This window comes from Coregonus clupeaformis, chromosome 28 (genome assembly GCF_020615455.1).
Source record: "Coregonus clupeaformis isolate EN_2021a chromosome 28, ASM2061545v1, whole genome shotgun sequence".
Classification (NCBI taxonomy): domain Eukaryota; kingdom Metazoa; phylum Chordata; class Actinopteri; order Salmoniformes; family Salmonidae; genus Coregonus; species Coregonus clupeaformis.
Window position 1 is genome coordinate 14,689,256 of NC_059219.1, and position 20,040 is coordinate 14,709,295.

At 42.6% G+C, this 20,040-nt stretch overlaps 1 pseudogene; it reads right to left on the reverse strand.

Annotated features, from left to right (window-relative positions):
- Positions 1-12,435: 12,435 nt before the first annotated feature.
- On the reverse strand, positions 12,436-17,258 carry LOC123482076 (annotated as a pseudogene).
- Positions 17,259-20,040: the final 2,782 nt, after the last annotated feature.

Here is a 20,040-nt window from a genome sequence, read left to right on the forward strand (position 1 = left end):
GTCAAAGACGGCACAGAAGAGTTGGGTGAAGCGCTCATAGGACTGCACTTCTGGACCGTCCCTCTCCCAGACGGTGTGCGCCCACTCCAGAGCCTGTCAGCACTGAGATCACCAAGGCCACCTTGTCCCTCTCGGAGGCCGTCCCGGCATGATGGGCAAGGTGGAGGTCACACTGCAGGAGAAACCCCCTACAGTGAGCTGGGGTGCCGCTCCGGGTGGGGCAGGTGGACATTGCTGATCGGAACGGGTGATGTAGATGGTGGTGGGGTGACTGGAACGACCGTGGGGAGCTGGGAAGGTGGTGGTGTAGCCTGCAGTTGGCTTACGGCCCGGAGCACCTCATCCATGGCAGTCCCGAGGCGCTCCAGGCACGAGTCGTGGTGGTGGAGCTTCGCTCCTACAGCGGAGAGGTCGGGATGTCCTGCTGCTTGCTGTTTTGTTAGGTCGGTCATTCTGTCACAGGTGTAGAGAGGAGTAGGCAGGAGGCAGTCGCAGGTTTAGAACTACTGAATTTATTTAAGTACCATAGATCAAAGCGGGACGAAACCCAAACGCTGTTGTGCTCAAAATATATATCTCCATAAACAAAAAGGCAAAGGGCTAACCCAAAGTGCAAAATACAAAGTACTCAGGAAATAATAGGAGAGATACCTCTCAGAAAAACAAGTAACATTTACAATGGCTGACAAAGTCACAGTCAACTTAGTGTATGTAAACTTCTGACCCATGCACAAAGTAGATGTCCTAACCGACTTGCCAAAACTATAGTTTGTTAACAAGAAATTTGTGGAGCTGTTGAAAAACGAGTTTTAATGACTCCAACCTAACTGTATACAGTGATAGAGTGGGGATTGGAACTAGGTGTGTGTAATAATGACAAGACAAGTTCGGGGTTGATGAGTGAAGGGCGTTTGCCAGCAGTAGGTTAGGCAGCAGCTAGAAGGCCGGCTACGCCGAACGCCTGAGCTCGACAGGAGGTGGGGTAAAACGAAGGCTGGTGTGACAAGAAGGTTGAAAAAGGTTTTAGATAGAACCCTTTGTCTTACAAAGAGCCCTCGTCTTCCGAAAAAGGTTATTCAGATGAAAACGGTTCTTGGCAGAACCCTATCCCTTCGCAAAGAACCCTTTTGGAACTTTTTTGTCTAAGAGTGTATATGCCATCTACATCAAAGCGTTTTGCTGTCCCTTTATTACTGTGTGTTTGCTCATGGACTGCTTCGCACTCAGTAATATTGACGGGGATTTAATGGAGACATGTATCCGTCTGTCTCTCTGTTTACCCTTTATTATACAAACCCACTAACCACAGGTCCTGCCTCCACATACATTACTCTAGTCCCTGTTTACTGTATCTACACGGTCCAGCTGTAAAAAACTCTTCTAAGGTCAGACATAAATACAGTAACCATCCTGGTCAGGAGAGATGAACAGGGTTGTGATACAAGGAAGTTGGAAATTAGCCAAATGATAAAATGTATTTAAAAAACCTGCCATCTATCCCTTGATAGAGAGTAATTTCAATACTAATCTCTGGGTTTCCATATTGGCTTGGGGTTTTGATGTAAATGTACGTTAATACAACACAGGTGTCAGACACAACAGATATGTTGTATTGTATCTGGGACTAGAACCTAGGCATGAGGGCCAAGAACAAAATAATTACCACATAGAATTACTGTAATTCTGTGGATAATCTTTAGAGCTAAAGGTATAGTTTTAAGATATTTAATAGTTGCTCACACACACAGACAGAGAGAGAGAGAGAGAGAGAGAGAGAGAGAGAGAGAGAGAGAGAGAGAGAGAGAGAGAGAGAGAGAGAGAGAGAGATTGTTACAGGGAAAGAAGAGGGAAAACACATAACAGAAACCAGAGGGAACACCATGCTGGAAAAGGGACCAAGACAACCTGTTTCCATTACGCCCATTGTTTTAGTAGAGTTTGTTGGTGTCAGCCTCTCTTTTGGCCATTATTGTCTGTAGTCATGATGACTTGCAGAATCCTATCTAAATATGTTATAGCCATTTCAGTATGATTGACTTTTAGTTCAATTCACACAGCTTGATGTAATTTGATGAAGGTTACTAGTTGTTTGTGAGCCTTATATTTCTTATAATAGTAGGAGAAAGTCTATGTTATGGTTGATCAAAGACAAAATGCCAAAACAGATATTGTCAACAGTGTAGTCAGCATTTCCATGGATGCTAGTGATGCGTGGGTTGACTCATAAACCGCAGTCCCTGCGTTTATATCCGTGGGGCTTACAGGTTTAGGGCCATTAAATATTGTGTGGCTGAAGGGACGGTGGGTGGCGGGCGGTTTGAATAAAGAGAAAACAATACCTTAAAAAATCCATAAATGTCTAATTATTGTGCAATTTATATCTATAGGCTACATTGAAGGTTTTTCTTTAATTAATGCATAAACCCAAACTTTAGGGCTTAACTGTACTTGAGCCAATGTCGCGGATTCTGCGAGACTGCCCTTCCTTCTGGCTCGGGCAGGCTTCGGCGTTGTCGTCATCGGAGTCCTAGCTGCTGCCGCTCTATGTTATATGTTTCTATGTTCATTTGATTGTTGTCTGTTGTTGCACACCTGTTCCCTATTATGTTAGTTTGTTTTCCCCATTTAACCTGTTCACGTCCACTGTGTGGTGTGCGTGTTTATTTGCTTGTACGAGTGTCATTTTGTGAGCGGGTTTGCTCCTCCCTTGTTGTTGGAGGTTTTTGCTTGATTTCTTTACTACTCAGTAAAGTGGTTCTTCATCTCATTCTGTGTCCTGCGCTTGACTCTGGCCTACCGCATTCCACTGACATTCGTGACAGCCAAATAGCCTACACACCAATCATCAAATAATGCTTTTGGGAACAGGCAGAGAACTTTTACATCAATCCACTGAGGCAAAGGGACATTGTGAAGTTTAATTCAATAAGACAAAAGCTGCAAAAAGGAGAGTTGAAAAGGAGAAGGGAGGGCGAGAAAAAGTAATGTTTGGGAAAGATTTGGTGAAGTGGTAAAAGAGGATGATAGCATGATTGTGAAGCGCTATACAAATTCCACATCACAAAACAGAACTTCAAATAGGTCTTACACTGATCATTGATGCCTCACGGGGTGAGATCTTGCATGGAGCCCCAGACCGAAGGGGGTGATTGACCGTCATCTTGAACTTCTTCCATTTTCTAATAATTGCGCCAACAGTTGTTGCCTTCTCACCAAGCTGCTTGCCTTATTGTCCTGTAGCCCATCCCAGCCTTGTGCAGGTCTACAATTTTATCCCCTGATGTCCTTACACAGCTCTCTGGTCTTGGCCATTGTGGAGAGGTTGGAGTCTGTTTGATTGAGTGTGTGGACAGGTGTCTTTTATACAGGTAACGAGTTCAAACAGGTGCAGTTAATACAGGTAATGAGTGGAGAACAGGAGGGCTTCTTAAAGAAAAACGAACAGGTCTGTAAGAGCCGGAATTCTTACTGGTTGATAGGTGATCAAATACTTATGTCATGCAATAAAATGCAAATTAATTACTTAAAAATCATACAATGTGATTTTCTGGATTTTTGTTTTAGATTCCATCTCTCACAGTTGAAGCGTACCTATGATAAAAATTACAGACCTCTACATGCTTTGTAAGTAGGAAAACCTGCAAAATTGGCAGTGTATCAAATACTTGTTCTCCCCACTGTACGTGGCCGAAGACAGCGTCAGGGTCACTGAGTTGCCCCCACAGCCCGGGATCTCAGAGGGAAGCACCTTCACAGCGCTGGAGCTCAGCACACCTGGAGGAGAATGGAAAGATTGGTATTTAGCATCCAGTGGTCCCCAATCCTGGTCCTGGAACACAACAGGGTGTACCCACTTTTGTTCCTCTGCCTGCTAATCAATTGCTGATCAAGACATACATGTACAGTTGAAGTCGGAAGTTTACATACACTTAGGTCATTAAAAATCGTTTTTCAATCACTCCACAAATGTCTTGTTAACAAAGTATAGTTTTGGCAAGTCGGTTAGGACATCTACTTTGTGCATGACACAAGTAATTATTCCAACAATTGTTTACAGACAGATTATTTAACTTATAATTCACTGTATCACAATTCCAGTGGGTCAGAAGTTGACTGTGCCTTTAAACAGCTGGGAAAATTCCAGAAAATGGCTTTAGAAGCTTCTGATAGGTTAAATGACATCATTTGAGTCAATTGGAGGTGTACCTGTGGATGTATTTCAAGGCCTACCTTCAAACTCCTTGGGAGCAATTTCCAAATGCCTGAAGGTACCACATTCATCTGTACAAACAATAGTACGTAAGTATAAACACCATGGGACGACGCAGCCGTCATACCGCTCAGGAAGGAGACGCGTTCTGTCTCCTAGAGATGAACGTACTTTGGTGCGAAAAGTGCAAATCAATCCCAGAACAACAGCAAAGGACCTTGTGAAGATGCTGGAGGAAACAGGTACAAAAGTATCTATATCCACAGTAAAACGAGTCCTATATCGACATAATCTGAAAGGCCGCTCAGCAAGGAAGAAGCCATTGCTCCAAAACCACCATAAAAAAGCCAGACTACGGTTTGCAACTGCACATGGGGACAAAGATTGTACTTTTTTGGAGAAACGTCCTCTGGTCTGATGAAACAAAAATATAACTGTTTGGCCATAATGACCATCGTTATGTTTGGTCTTCCAAATGGACAATGACCCCAAGCATACTTCCAAAGTTGTGGCAAAATGGCTTAAGGACAACAAATTCAAGGTATTGGAGTGGCCATCACAAAGCCCTGACCTCAATCCTATAGAACATTTGTGGGCAGAACTGAAAAAGCGTGTGCAAGCAAGGAGGCCTACAAACCTGACTCAGTTACACCAGCTCTGTCAGGAGGAATGGGCCAACATTCACCCAACTTATTGTGGGAAGCTTGTGGAAGGCTACCCGAAACGTTTGACCAAAGTTAAACAATTTAAAGGCAATGCTCCCAAATACTAATTGAGTGTATGCAAACCTCTGACCCACTGGAAATGTGATGAATGAAATAAAAGCTGAAAGAAATCATTCTCTCTACTATTATTCTGACATTTCACATTCTTAAAATAAAGCGGTGATCCTAACTGACCTAAGACAGAGAATATTTACTAGGATCAAATGTCAGTAATTGTGAAAAAATGAGTTTAAATGTATTTAGCTAAGGTGTATGTAAACTTCCGACTTCAACTGTACATATATGGTCAAGGGTTTGAAGTGTGTGATGAGTGGAACTTATTTTAGCAGCAACTCTGCCATCTCAAATTAAGCATACTTTATGACATGTTTTCAGACAGCACAAAACAGAAAGGAGTAGTAGTGATTGTTGGTATTGTTCTGTTAAAACATAACGCAAGGATTTAACAATAACCTATTCCTGTATCCGTACTATGCCACTTTTATATGTAAGGTGAGGTCCTCAGGACTAAGCTAAAGGTTATTTTCTTCGAGGAGTGGAGCATGGGAATCAGACAACAATATCAGGATGCAACTATTTATTTTTATTTTCAGCGTCACAAGAAAGGCACAATCTCCATAGGACGTAATCATTCCCATACATATTCACATCCAGGAGCTCCATACAGCTGTCCTACAAGACTTTAACACAGAAATGTCTGATTTCTCACAACCAAATACCACTAAGTTTATACGTTTTATTCACATAGTCAAACAGAGTGCCCAGTGAGAAGGAGAGCAGGTCTGGGTGGAATATGGGCACCAATGCCTAAAAGCACTACATTCACAATTATTCCTATTTCTCATATTTACTTTTTTTCAAACCACCATCACCGCTCTCGTCCTCTCAGTAAAAGGATACCCTGATTGAAACAAACAGGAAGGCTTCTATACAAAAGGCCACTCAAATGCACCTGGCACAGGTAGACCAACAAGGGTGTGTTCAACATAGGTTGACGGTTCTACACCGTCAGAAACACATACCTTTCCTTTCTACATTGAACAAAAATATAAACGCAACATGAAAAGTGTTGTCCCATGTTTCATTAGCTGAAATATAAGATCTCCGAAATTTTCCATAGGCATAAAAAGTTTATTTCGCTCAACATTTTGGCACAAATTTGTTTACATCCCTGTTAGTGAGCATTTTAGCCTTTGTCAAGATAATCCATCCACCTGACAGGTGTGGCATATCTAGAAGCTAATTAAACAGCATGATCATTACACAGGTGCACCTTGTGCTGGGGACAATAAAAGGCCACTCTAAAATGTGCAGTTTTGTCACACAACCCAATGCCACAGATGTCTCAAGTTTTGAGGGAGCATGCAATTGTCATGATGACTGCAGGAATGTCTACCAGAGCTTTTGCCAGATAATTCAATGTTAATTTCTCTACCATAAGCCACCTCTAACGTCGTTTTAGAGAATTTGGCAGTACGTCCGACTGGCCTCACAACCGCAGACCACGTGTAACCACGTCAGCCCAGGACCTCCACATCCGGCTTCTTCACCTGCTGTTGAGGAGTATTTATTTCTGTAATAAAGCCCTTTTGTGGGGAAAACTCATTCTGATTGGTTGGGCCTGGCTCCCCATTGAGTGGGCCTGGCTCCGAAGTGGGTGGGCCTATGCACTGTGTACCCTTATGGAGCATTTTGAGTTATTCAACAACAACAACAAAAACAGTTTTTATATAAGCAATTAAGAAATGTATGTTCAAGTCATATTACCACAAGAATGTTTGACATATTTCTGTTATTCCACCAGGTCTTAAGATAATTACAGTAATGAGGGGTGTTGAAATACATGTTATATGATTCTTCTTAGTGATACTAATCTGGATAAATAAAGCTTGAATAAAGAAAAAATACAATAAAAAACTGTTTTCAGATAAATCATTCCTTTGGCAGCATGATGGTGGAACGAGAGATATATTCTGTATCGGGATGCAATTACAGCAGAAATGTTCCTTCTTAGGATGACAGGTTCAGATATCTGTGGAAAATATTTGTAAGAGATTGGGAAAGAATGGTCATGAGCTAGTTTCCCTAAGCTTTACTCCTGTAAATACCATGATGATGAGAGTGATGATGTGTTTGAATAACATCATAGTGGTGAAATATATTTCTACGCCTTTTTTCATTCTTCTCTGTTAATATTTGACTAGATAGATATTAGACTACATGAATATGGTGCAATGTATTTTCTCTTTCTAAATACACTGAGTGTACAAAACTATAGGAACACCTTCCTAATATTGAATTGCACCAGCTTTTGCCCTCAGAACTGTCTTAATTCATTGGGGCATGGACTACAAGGTGTCGAAAGCATTCCACAGGGATGCTAGCCCATGTTGACTCAATGATTCCCACAGGTGTGTCAAGTTAGCTGGATTCCCTTTGGGTGGTGGACCATTCTTGATACACATGGGAAACTGTTGAGCGTAAAAACCCAGCAGCATTGCAGTTCTTGACACTCAAACTGGTGGCCTGGCACCTACTACCATACCCCATTCAAAGACACTTAAGTATTTTGTCTTGCCCATTCACACTCTGAATGGCACACTCACAATCCATGTCTCAATTGTCTCAAGGGTTAAAAATCCTTCTTTAACCTGTCTCCTCCCCTTCATCTACACTGATTGAAGTGGATTTAACAAGTGACATCAATAAGGGATCATAGCTTTTACCTGGATTCACCTGGTCAGTCTATGTCATGGAAAGAGCAGGTTCCTAATGTTTTGTATACTCAGTGTATTTCAAGCCAGTGGGAACACACACCCTCCTGATATCATAGCCATTATACTTTTTTTTCACAGGATGCACACTGTGGTCTGACATTGCACAAGAGTGACCATGTTCGGTTACATCAATATCTAGGATATTATTTCACCATATTATAAAACTCTTTTTTTTTTTCAGTCAATTACATAATTTATTCACATTGCCCTGGCCCATGGCACTAAGTCAATTAAATGAATGTTTGAATAAATATATTTTATGGGTTCATTTAACTGAATGCTTTATTTGGCCTTTGTGTTATTTTCCAGTCAGTGAGATATGCTTGCCCATTGGAGCTCAGAAGAGGACCCCAGCCAATGAGGAGAGGAGGAGGAGGAGCCAGACACTGACCCCCAGCTGTACTGACACTGACCCACTGCTGATGGTGATCTGTCTAGTGACGTTGCTGTTGCTCATGGTTCTGTTGTTGAAGGCCAGGCAGGAGTATAGGCCACTCTGGCTCTCACAGCACTGTATAGCTTCAGATCTGGACTTGTCCCATTCAGATGCTTCCCATTGAAAGCCCATTGAAACTCAGCCTGAGGGTTGGACTGGGCCGAGCAGGACATGGTCAGAGTAGACCCAATCAGGAAAGAGGTAGTGGTGTTCAGCCTGTTGACTGTGAAGGACACACCGTCTGGACCATCTGTGTAGGAGATATGCATTACTGTCATGACTCAACAGATAATGTCTATGGAAATGTAGTAGATAGATAGCCAAGGAGGCCTGGTGGTAGAGATGAAGGGATATTCAGGGAGTCGAGTGTGTTATAGAGCAAAATCAATTGATCATGATAAATCATACACCATTGGCCATATGATTGTAGCTATGTTATTGTGTCACTCCCAAATCACTGTAAAGAGTCAGTCAAAGCTTGACATGTGGGCTGCAGCCAAAAGATGTGAATTCATCAAGTACAGTTAGTGTGCATACTCTCATACTCACAGCTGATATTGAGATGTAGAGGCTCAGTGGTTCCATTACTGACGGCGTTGAAAGCATTACAGCGAAACGGCCCATCGTTGTATCGAGTCACATTGACTATGGTGAGAGTGCTGTTCCCATCACCAAGCTGAATTCCATCACTGGCTGTGACTTCAGAGTTGCCATTCAGCCAGCGGTAAGAGAGGGAGGAGCCAGAGGAAGAACAAAACAGACTGACAGAGCTTTTGAATTCCACTAAATTGCCTGTGTTGTTGGCCACCAGTCTCAAAGCAGAAACAGGTTCTGTGGGTAAAAAAAGAGAGAGAGAGAGAGAGAGAGAGAGAGAGAGAGAGAGAGAGAGAGAGAGAGAGAGAGAGAGAGAGAGAGAGAGAGAGAGAGAGAGAGAGAGAGATTGTTACAGGGAAAGAAAGAGAGGGAAAAACACATAACAGAAACCAGAGGAACACCAGGCTGGGCTGGAAAAGGGACCAAGACAACCTGTTTCCATTACGCCCATTGTTTTAGTGGAGTTTGTTGGTGTCAGCCCATCTTTTGGCAATACTTGTCTGTAGTCATGATGACTTGCAGAATCCTATCTAAATATGTTATAGCCATTTCAGTATGATTGACTTTTAGTTCAATTCACACAGCTTGATGTAATTTGATGAAGGTTACTAGTTGTTTGTGAGCCTTATATTTCTTATAATAGTATGAGAAAGTCAATGTTATGGTTGATCAAAGACCAACAGCCAAGTCATCAGTCACCTGGCCCAGACAAAATGCCAACACAGACATCGTCAACAGTGTAGTCAGCATTTCCATGCATACTAGTGATGCGTGGGGTGACTCATAAACCGCAGTCCCTGCGTTTATATCCGTGGGGCGGACGGGTTTAGGGTCATTAAATATTGTGTGGCTGAAGGGACGCTGGGTGGCGAAGCGGTTTTAATAAAGAGAAAACGATACCTTAAAAAATTAATAAATGTCTAATTATTGTGCAATTTATATCTATAGGCTACATTGAGGTTTTTCTTTAAATAATCCATAAACCTAAACTTTAGGGCTTAACTGTACTTGAGCCAAATAGCCTACACACCAATCATCAAATAATGATTTTGGGAACAGGCAGAGAATGTTAACATCAATCCACTAAGGCAAAAGGGACATTGTCAGAGTTTAATTCAATAAGACAAAAGCTGCGAAAGGAGAGTTGAAAAAGAGAAGGGAGGGCCAGAAAAGTAATGTTTGGGAAAGATTTGGTGAAGTGGTAAAAGAGGATGATAGCATAATTGTGAAGCGCTGTACAAATTCCACATCACAAAACGGAAATTCAAATAGGTCTATGACATGTCAAGGGAACTGTAGCCTACGGTTTAGATGTGTTAAATGGAAACTGAAATCTGGACACTGACTGTACGTACAGTATGTCTATAACCTTTCACATAGCCATAATATTAACTCCTGCAGAATTAAGCATTTCTTGCAGTAAAATGATCATGAGATGTTGTCAGCATGATAAAAGCTGATAGTATTTCAACCACATAAAATATGCATTGAAGCCAAACTGAAGTCTTATCAGAAACACATTGTGTCATTTTCACAGCTTTCAATTTCCTTACAACCGGTCAAACTGATGTCATTTGGACATTTTGCACAGAAAATCTTTCCAGTTTTCTTTTGCATTATTGCATTTTCTACCCAGTCCCTAAACGTCTTTGCTCCGCGAAAATAGATGACAAACAAAAGTTTACCCATGAACAAAAATATAAACACAACATGTAAAGTGTGGTCCCATGAGCTGAAATAAAAGATCCCAGCAATTTCCATATGCACAAAAAGCTTATTTCTCTAAAATGTTGAGCACAAATCTGTTTACATCCTTGTTAGTGAGCATTTCTCCTTTGCCAAAATAATCCATCTATCTGACAGGTGTGGCATATCAAGAAGCTGATTAAACAGCATGATCATTACAGAGGTGCACCTTTTGCTGGGGACAATAAAAGGATACTCTAAAATGTGCAGTTTTGTCACACAACACAATGCCACAGATGTCTCAAGTTTTGAGGGAGCGTGCATTTGGCATGCTGACTGCAGGAATGTCCACCAGAGCTGTTGCCAGAAAATTGAATGTACATTTCTCTACCATGAGCCGCATCCAACGTCTTTTTAGAGAATTTGGCAGTAGGTCCAACCTGCCTCACAACCGCAGACCACGTGTAACCACGTCAGCCCAGGACCTCCACATCCGGCTTCTTCACCTGCGGGATCATCTGAGACCAGCCACCCAGACAGCTTATGAAACTGAAGAGTATTTATTTCTGTAATAAAGCCCTTTGTGGGTAAAAACTCATTCTGACTGGCTAGGCCTGGCCCCCAAGTGGGTGGGCCTATGCCCTCCCAGGCCTACCCATGGCTGCGCCCCTGCCAATTCATGTGAAATCCATAGATTAGGTTTTAATGAATTTATTTCAATTGACTGATCTCCATATATCATCTGTAACTCAGTAAAATCGTTGAAATTGTTGCATGTTGCGTTTATATTTTTGTTCAGTATAGCATTCATTCTATCGATCTATTACATTATTTCTTGAGCAAGGGTTTATTTAGTCTTCTAGGTCAACATATACTGACAAAAGAGAAGCTGCTTGTATCTAATTACAAGTTGACTGACTAACAAATAGCCTACCAAAATGTCAGAAAATAAAAAAATGTCCTCATCAATCTACACACAATACCCCATAATGACAAAGTGAAAATATATATATTTTTTTGTTTGTGCAAAAAAAAAAAAAAAATGCCTTACATAAGTATTCAGACCCTTTGCTATGAGACTCGAAATTGAGCTCAGGTGCATCCTGTTTCCATTGATCGTCCTTGAGATGTTTCTACAACTTCAGGGGAGGGAATGGCCGGCAGGGATGTAGCTCAGTTGGGAGAGCATGGTGTTTCCAACGCCAGGGTTGTAAGTCGCTCTGGATAAGAGCGTCTGCTAAATGACTAAAATGTCTCGGATCCCTCCACGCGAAGACAAGAAGACGAGTCACGGCACCAGTATAACAGATGTATGTCGTTTTCTCCTAATAAATCACATCAGCTAGTGGTCCCAGTTGAGCATCATTTATTTCTGTTAAATGGGAAACAGCACGTTAGTTGTGCAGAGCTTAACGATATTGATGGCTGTAGATGGCAAAATCTGTAGCATGAAGGCAACTGTGTTAGCAGTGGGCTTATGTGACCATTACATCGGTGTATGCTAGCTAACACACTTATCTACAGCAATCATATGCAAAAGCACATCCCAGAAAGCCCCTCAATCCCTAACAGGTACCATATACCCACACATGTATAAATCAGTAACGTACAGCAACCTTGTACACATTGTAAAATATAAAACAGTATTCAGAACATGACCTACCCCTTGCATCACATTTTCATACTGGGAAGACCTGACGTTCGCGATCTCCCCCTAGCTGCAAGCGTGGCCAATCACAACACACCTTATTGTCATCAGAGTTGAACCAACCAATAAGAATGCTTGAACATTAAATACACATTTCTTTAGAGGCAAGTGGAAACATAACCAACCCTGTTACATGAGCTCAATTTCGAGTCTCATAGCAAAGGGTTGAATACTTTTTTGAAGAAGCCCGGCCACAGCTGCATCACCCCAGCACAGGAGTTGTCCAATGAGAGGAAAGTAAAGTTGGTCAGATGGTCAAAAGTGTCTGCTGCGAAACTAAAGACGTGAATGTCGGTTAGTTAGAGCGATTGGAGGGAGCTGAGGCCACAGAAAAAGGCATAAGGCAACACGTTGAGGCCCTGGGGCATCTGTGCATTTAGTTTGAGGTTGCAAAGATTGGTCAGATTCACAAAACGAGAGTTGGTGCATTTAGAGGAAAAGCTAACCTGATTCCTTTGTAGATCAAGCACTTCAAGTGTGCCGTGGGATGCTTTAAACTTGGCGCTGTTGATCTGTTTGAGATTGTTTCCGTCTAGGTAAAATTTGGCCAGGTTATTGAGCCCCACAAAGGCTAACTCTTCAAAATGAGTATGTTTGTTCCCTCCAAGTTTCAAAATGTGCAGGTATTGGAGTGAATGGAAAGTCTTGTTGAAAATAACAGTGATCTAATTGTTACGTCAGTTAAGTATTTCCAGGCTCTGCAGATCTTCAAAGCTATTGTTGTATTTATCTATCAGGTCATTGTCCAGATGTGACAAGACTAGTCAGCCCACTGAAAGTCTTATGGTCAAGATAGGCGATTATGTTGAGTTGTAGGGCCTTCAAGTTTGGTGTGTGATGGAAAGCAAAATAATTGACATTGAGTATGCGATTGTAACGGTAGCTCAGATTTGGAAAAGAGAGGTTCTGTCTGTTGCAGGACATTAGGGAGGTGAGGTGTTTTTTCTCTGCTGTGAAGTTCTTGATTTGATCCTTTTCTTTGAGAAAGTGGAGGCAGCTTACCTTCCTCAACTGGTTGAAGGAAAGGTCCAATAAACTCCGGATTGGTGGACAGCTGCAAAGTGTGTTCTTCCGCAATGACGGTATCCCACAGCTTCCCAGACTCAGCTTTTGAACAAATTTGACCTTTGTACCCAAAAGGTGGCATAACTTTATGAGCAGATCGTCCGTTTTCAACCCCATACCAGAAATGTCTGTGCCCAGCTCTAACATTGCTGACATTCAAAAGCTCTGGCACTCTAACATTGGTTGAACGCAAACGCATGTAGTTTAGTTTCTGTAAGTCCCGACCTTGGAAAGCCCTTGAAGGGAGCTGGTCATTGTAGGAGAGATCCAGCAGTATTATATGGCTAAGGAAGCCCCACTCACATGCTAAAGTGACCAGTTTGTTTTTACAGATATAGAGGGTGTTGAGGGACTCTGGTAGGTGATTAGAATGCTGGAAGAACATTGGATAATTATTGCACAGGTCTAATTTAGTTAGTTTCGGTAAGTGAGACACAGAATCTGCCACCGCAGAGAAATTGTTCAGGTAGTTCTGCCGTAATATGAACGCATCCAGATTGGAGAGCCAGGAGAAAATACCTGGAGGGAGCCATTTCAGTGAGCTATTAGTTAGTGACAGGTTGACATGGTTATTGAGGTGCTGAGATTTGATACACTATATGACCAAAAGTATGTGGACACCTGCTGTTTGTTCAACATCTCATTCCAAAATCATGGGCATTAATATGGAGGTGGTCCCCCCTTTGCTGCTATAATAGCCAACACTCTTCTGGGAAGGCTTTCCCCTAGATGTTGGAACATTGCTGCGAGGAATTGCTTCCATTCAGCCACATGAGCATTAGTGAGGTCGGGCACTGATGTTGGGCGATTAGGCCTGGCTTGCAGTCGGCGTTCCAATTCATCCAAAAGGTGTTCGATGGGGTTGAGGTCAGGGCTCTGTGCAAGCCAGTCAAGTTCTTCCACACCGATCTCGACAAACCATTTCTGTATGGACCTCGCTTTGTGCACGGGGACACTGTCATGCTGAAACTGGAAAGGCCCTTCCCCAAACTGTTGCCACAATGTTGTAAGCACAGAATCGTCTGGAATGTCATTGTATGCTATAGCGTTAAGATTTCCCTTCACTGGAACAAAGGGGCCTAGCCCAAACCATGAAAAACAGTCCCAGACTATTATTCCTCCTCCATCATTCGGGCAGGTAGTGTTCTCCTGGCATCCTCCAAACCCAGAAATGTGCTAAATGAAAAATGATCACTATTTGATTGATTAACGATGTGACAGAGCTCGGCGATACACACAATCTTTTTGTATATGTCTGTATTCCTTTGAAGAAGCTAAGCAGCTCTCATGGTTTGTATCGGTGACTTGGTCTGTTATCTGGTTAAATAAAGGTAAAATAAATTTAAAAAATCTGCGCAACGGCGGCGTGCCTTTCCCTCATGAACAAACACCGGACGATTCCAAAACTAGAAATGAGGAGGTATGCTACGTTTATCTGCAATTATAATCCCCTTTGGTAGTAACTTTGATAGCCTTAATTTACAGAGAAAATACATATTTTAGGGAAGTATTCATACAAATCACTACATATATATGCACATACATATCACTGTAGTGGAGGCTGGTGGGAGGAGCTATAGTAGGACAGGCTCATTGCAATGGCTGGAATGGAATCAATGGAACGGTATCAATCAGATCAAACATATGGAAACCTCCGTTCCATTGATTCCATTCCAGCCATTACAATGAGCCCATCCTCCTATAGCTCCTCCCACCAGCCTCCACTGCTAGACTGAAAACAAAACTATATTTTACTGAAGTAGCTCGCCTATGAGTGATCAACACTACATTCTGTAGTGACTTGACATTTTTATTTCAGGAATTATCAGGGGAAGACGACACGCACGCTATTGAAGCAATGTCGGTAGAAGAGGAATATTGGGACAGGGACACAGAAAGGTGAATTTCTGAGGAGGAATGGAGGGGGAAAAAGAGGAAGAAGAGGTCGAAGAGAGTGAGGAAAGCAGAGGTTGGATTTGAATTTGAGGAAGATGGCGACAAAAATATAGATGGGTCGTCAAAGAAGATTGGTGTCAAGTGCAAACAGTGAGCCGTGCTCCAGACCGAGTTCTGGAGGTGAAATGGAAATGAGGACGAGTTAAGTGAGGTGGAAGGTGTGGTGAAGAGCTCAGAACCCGAGACTGGCATTGATGGACATGATAAAGAAGAATATGGTCCAGTAGGAGTGACTTTTGGCGGATCCATTTGTGGTTTCAGGGTAGGTTGGAAAGGAGTTGGGTGCAGTTGAATCAGTGAAGGTGACCTGTAGTGTACTTGCGATATTTGTTTGTGTTTCTTCGGACCTGAGGTAGCGGGAGCTCTGTGTCACGCAACTTGGGTCAAGATCTGTTTCTTGCTTTGCGCTTAAGAATGGGGCACCATTGAAAGAAGTGATTTCTGGGGTAGCGTTAAGTGTGCAGGTGGAGCAATTGAAGTTGAAGATTCCTGGTGTTTGTGACGCCCGCCGTTTGGTGTGACGCAGACTCGGTGGTGAGAGTGGTGAAAGAGAGTCAGTTATCCTGTTAGAGCTTTTGTGCCAAACCCACTGTGTTGTTTCAAGTGCATCGTTTATGGTCATGTTGCAGCAGTGTGTAAGAGGGAGATTTCAAGCTTCAATGCCATACAACACTCCTTCAGTAGCCTCCAACTGCTCTTAAACACTAGTAAAACTAAATGCATGCTCTTCAATCGAACGCTGCTGGCACCCGCCCACCCGACTAGAATCACCACTCTCGACGGGTCAGACCTAGAGTATGTGGACAACTACAAATATCTAGGTGTCTGGTTAGACTGTAAACTCTCCTTCCAGACTCACATTAAGAATCTCCAATCCAAAGTTAAATCTAGAATCGGCTTCTTATTTCGCAACAAAGCCTCCTTCACTCATGCTGCCAATCATGCCCTCGTAAAACTGACTATCCTACCGATCCTTGACTTCGGCGATGTCATTTACAAAATAGCCTCCAACACGCTACTCAGCAAATTGGATGTAGTCTATCACAATGCCATCTGTTTTGTCTCCAAAGCCCCATACACTACCCACCACTGTGACCTGTACGCTCTTGTTGGCTGGTCCTCACTACATGTTCGTCGTCAAACCCACTGGCTCCAGGCCATCTATAAATCACTGCTAGGCAAATCCCCGCCTTATCTTAGCTCATTGGTCACCATAGCAGCACCCACCCGCAGTCTGCGCTCCAGCAGGTATATCTCACTGGTCATTCCCAAAGCCAACACCTCCTTTGGCCGCCATTCCTTCCAGTTCTCTGCTGCCAATGACTGGAACGAATTGCAAAAATCTCTGAAGCTGGAGACTCTTATCTCCCTCACTAACTTTAAGCATCAGTTGTCAGAGCACCTTACCGATCACTGCACCTGTACACAGCCCATCTGAAATTAGCCCACCCAACTACCTCATCCCTATATTGTTATTTATTTTGCTCTTTTGCACCCCAGTATCTCTATTTGCACATAATCTCTTGCACATCTAGCATTCCAGTGTTAATACTAATTGTAATTATTTTGCACTATAGCCTATTTATTGCCTTACCTCCATAACTTGCTACATTTGCACACACTGTATATATATTTTCTGTTGTATTTTTTTGACTTTATGTTTTTTTACCCCATATGTAACTCTATGTTGTTGTTTTTATCGCACTGCTTTGCTTTATCTTGGCCAGGTCGCAGTTGTAAATGAGAACTTGTTCTCAACTGGCTTACCTGGTTAAATTAAGGTGAAATAAAATAAAAATAAAAATGTGGGGAGTGTTGCTGGAGGGCATGGGACAGAGGATTGTGTAGTTTCAGTGGATGAAATTGTGTGTGTCAATTGTTGGGGTGCCCATGTTGCTGGGGATTGGAAGTGTTTGGTGCGAGAGAGGCAGGTGGAGATGGCCAGGGTCAGAGTAGTGCAGAAGGTGTCATATGTTGAGGCAGTGAAGAAAGTAACACAACAGGTTGGTTGAAATACAGTGCGGACGGATGGAACTTACATGGATGTTCCTGTAGTAAGTAGACCTACTGTTGGGGCACGTGCTTCTGATGGTCCTGGCATGGTTTCGATGCCTGTTCAGATATCTTGCGCTCATGAATGTGCGGTGTCAAGGGACACTTTGATAATGAATAAAGTTGACTTCATAGCTTTTATTGTTAAGGCTATCAATACGACTCAGGTTGTAGAAAGCAGAAATGCCAGGTTTAAGCTTTTTGGAGACAGATGTCGGGGGCAAAAGATGTTACTGTTGAAATGGTTGTTGGCATGCTGAACAATCCTAAGGATGGAGTGTTTCAGCATGATATAGCTCAAGTTCAATGGGGTAGGGGGCTTGGGAGTTTTTTTTGGGTGGGGTGGGGGTAGAAGTTAGTAGGGATGTATTTGTTTTTTTATTTTATTTTCATGGTAGTACAGAATTGGGCAGAACATGATTGATCATACATTCCAGCACAGTAGGTGGTGCTATGCACTTTAAACGTTTGTTTGCGGACCGCCATGATATCATAGAAGTAGGTGTGGTGAGATACTGTAACGCGATCCGGTGGAATACGAAGATGCAAGGAGCACATATTTCAATGAGCGCTCTGTAAGCCACGCCCCAATGGGCAGAGATAGGCATGTTGGACTGGGACACGTTTTAATATTATAAAAATATATAATTGTACAACAGTGGAGGCTGGTGACTTGAACAACTGAGGAGGATGTGAGACCTACGGTATAGGCACGGAACGCACAGAGACGACAAAGTGTGTTTAAAAATCGTCAGACTAATTATTTTAACCTAAAGCATTTAATAAAGACATTTATAGTACAATATTATGGGGAATGGGAATGAGAGGGCTACTTACACAGTGTTGGAAAGGGATCACAGAAGTGATTGAATGAGGGTATGAGGCATGAGTTGAGGTGTTCAGAGGCTTGACCAGTGCAGGACAGGATTTGACTGGGAAGACAAAAAACATTAACACAACACACTATAGTCATGGTCAAAAGTGACACAAATACTAATTTTCACAAAATCTGCTGCCTCAGTTTTGATGATGGCAATTTGCATATACTCCAGAATGTCATGAAGAGTGATCAGATGAATTGCAATTAATTGCAAAGTCCCTTTTTGCCATGAAAATGAACTTAATCCCCCCCAAAAATGTCCACTGCATTTCAGCCCTGCCACAAAAGGACCAGCTGCCATCATGTCAGTGATTCTCTCGTTAACACAGGTGAGAGTGTTGACGAGGTCAAGGCTGGAGATAACTCTGTCATGCTGATTGAGTTAGAATAACAGACTGGAAGCTTTAAAAGGAGGGTGGTGCTTGAAATCATTGTTCTTCCTCTGTTAACCATGGTTACCTGCAAGGAAACACGTGCCGTCATCATTGCTTTGCACAAAAAGGGCTTCACAGGCAAGGATATTGCTGCTAGTAAGATTGCACCTAAATCAACCATTTATCGGATCATCAAGAACTTCAAGGAGAGAGGATCAATTGTTGTGAAGAAGGCGTCAGGGTGCCCAAGAAAGTCCAGCAAGCGCCAGGACCTTCTCCTAAAGTTGATTCAGCTGTGGGATCGGGGCACCACCAGTGCAGAGCTTGCTCAGTAATGGCAGCAGGCAGGTGTGAGTGCATCTGCACGCACAGTGAGGCGAAGACTTTTGGAGGATGGCCTGGTGCCAAGAAGGGCAGCAAAGAAGACACTTCTCTCCAGGAAAAACATCAGGGACAGACTGATATTCTGTAAAAGGTACAGGAATTGGACTGCTGAGGACTGTGGTTAAGTCATTTTCTCTGATGAATCCCCTTTCCGATTGTTTGGGGCATCCGGAAAACACCTTGTCCGGAGAAGACAAGGTGAGCGCTACCATCAGTCCTGTGTCATCCCAACAGTAAAGCATCCTGAGACCATTCATGTGTGAGGTTGCTTCTCAGCCAAGGGAGTGGGCTCACTCACAATTTTGCCTAAGAACACAGCCATGAATAAAGAATGGTACCAACACATCCTCCGAGAGCAACTATTCCCAACCATCCAAGAACAGTTTGGTGACGACCCAATGCCTTTTCCAGCATGATGGAGCACCTTGCCATAAGGCAAAAGTGATAACTTAGTGGCTCGGGAACAAAACATGGAAATATTGGGTCCATGGCCAGGAAACTCCCCAGACCTTAATCCCAATGTGAACGTGGTCGATCCTCAAGAGGCGGGTGGACAAACAAAAACCCACAAATTCTGACAAACTCCAAGAATTGATTATGCAAGAATGGGCTGACATCAGTCAGGATGTGGCCAACAAGTTAATTGACAGCATACCAGGGTGGATTGCAGAGTTCTTGAAAAAGAAGGGTCAACACTGCAAATATTGACACTTTGCATAAACTTAATGTAATTGTCAATAAAAGCCTTTGACACTTATGGAATGTTGTAATTATACTTCAGTATACCATATCAACATCTGACAAAAATATCTCATAACACTGAAGCATCGAACTTTGTGATGACCAATACTTGTGTCATTCTCAAAACTTTTGACCACGACTGTACACAGTTAGACAAAAGAGCTAAGAATGAGTTAGTCCAAGCAAGGAATAAAATCATTGATGTGTAATAATGTGATTGTGTTTGTGTATGTGATTGACTCTACATACAGTAATGAGAGAAAATTGATAGGGGTACTAACAGTGCTTGGAGGGGAAACATTCAATGTGCCAGTGGATGAGCGGATGAGACGTGGCTTCAGTTCATGTCAGGGAGAAAGTTGACAATGGTAGTGGAGTGGAGTAGTCATCACCTATTAATCAGGGAACAGGAGGGGACTTAGCTGTAAATACAAATAGCAGATACATTCCAT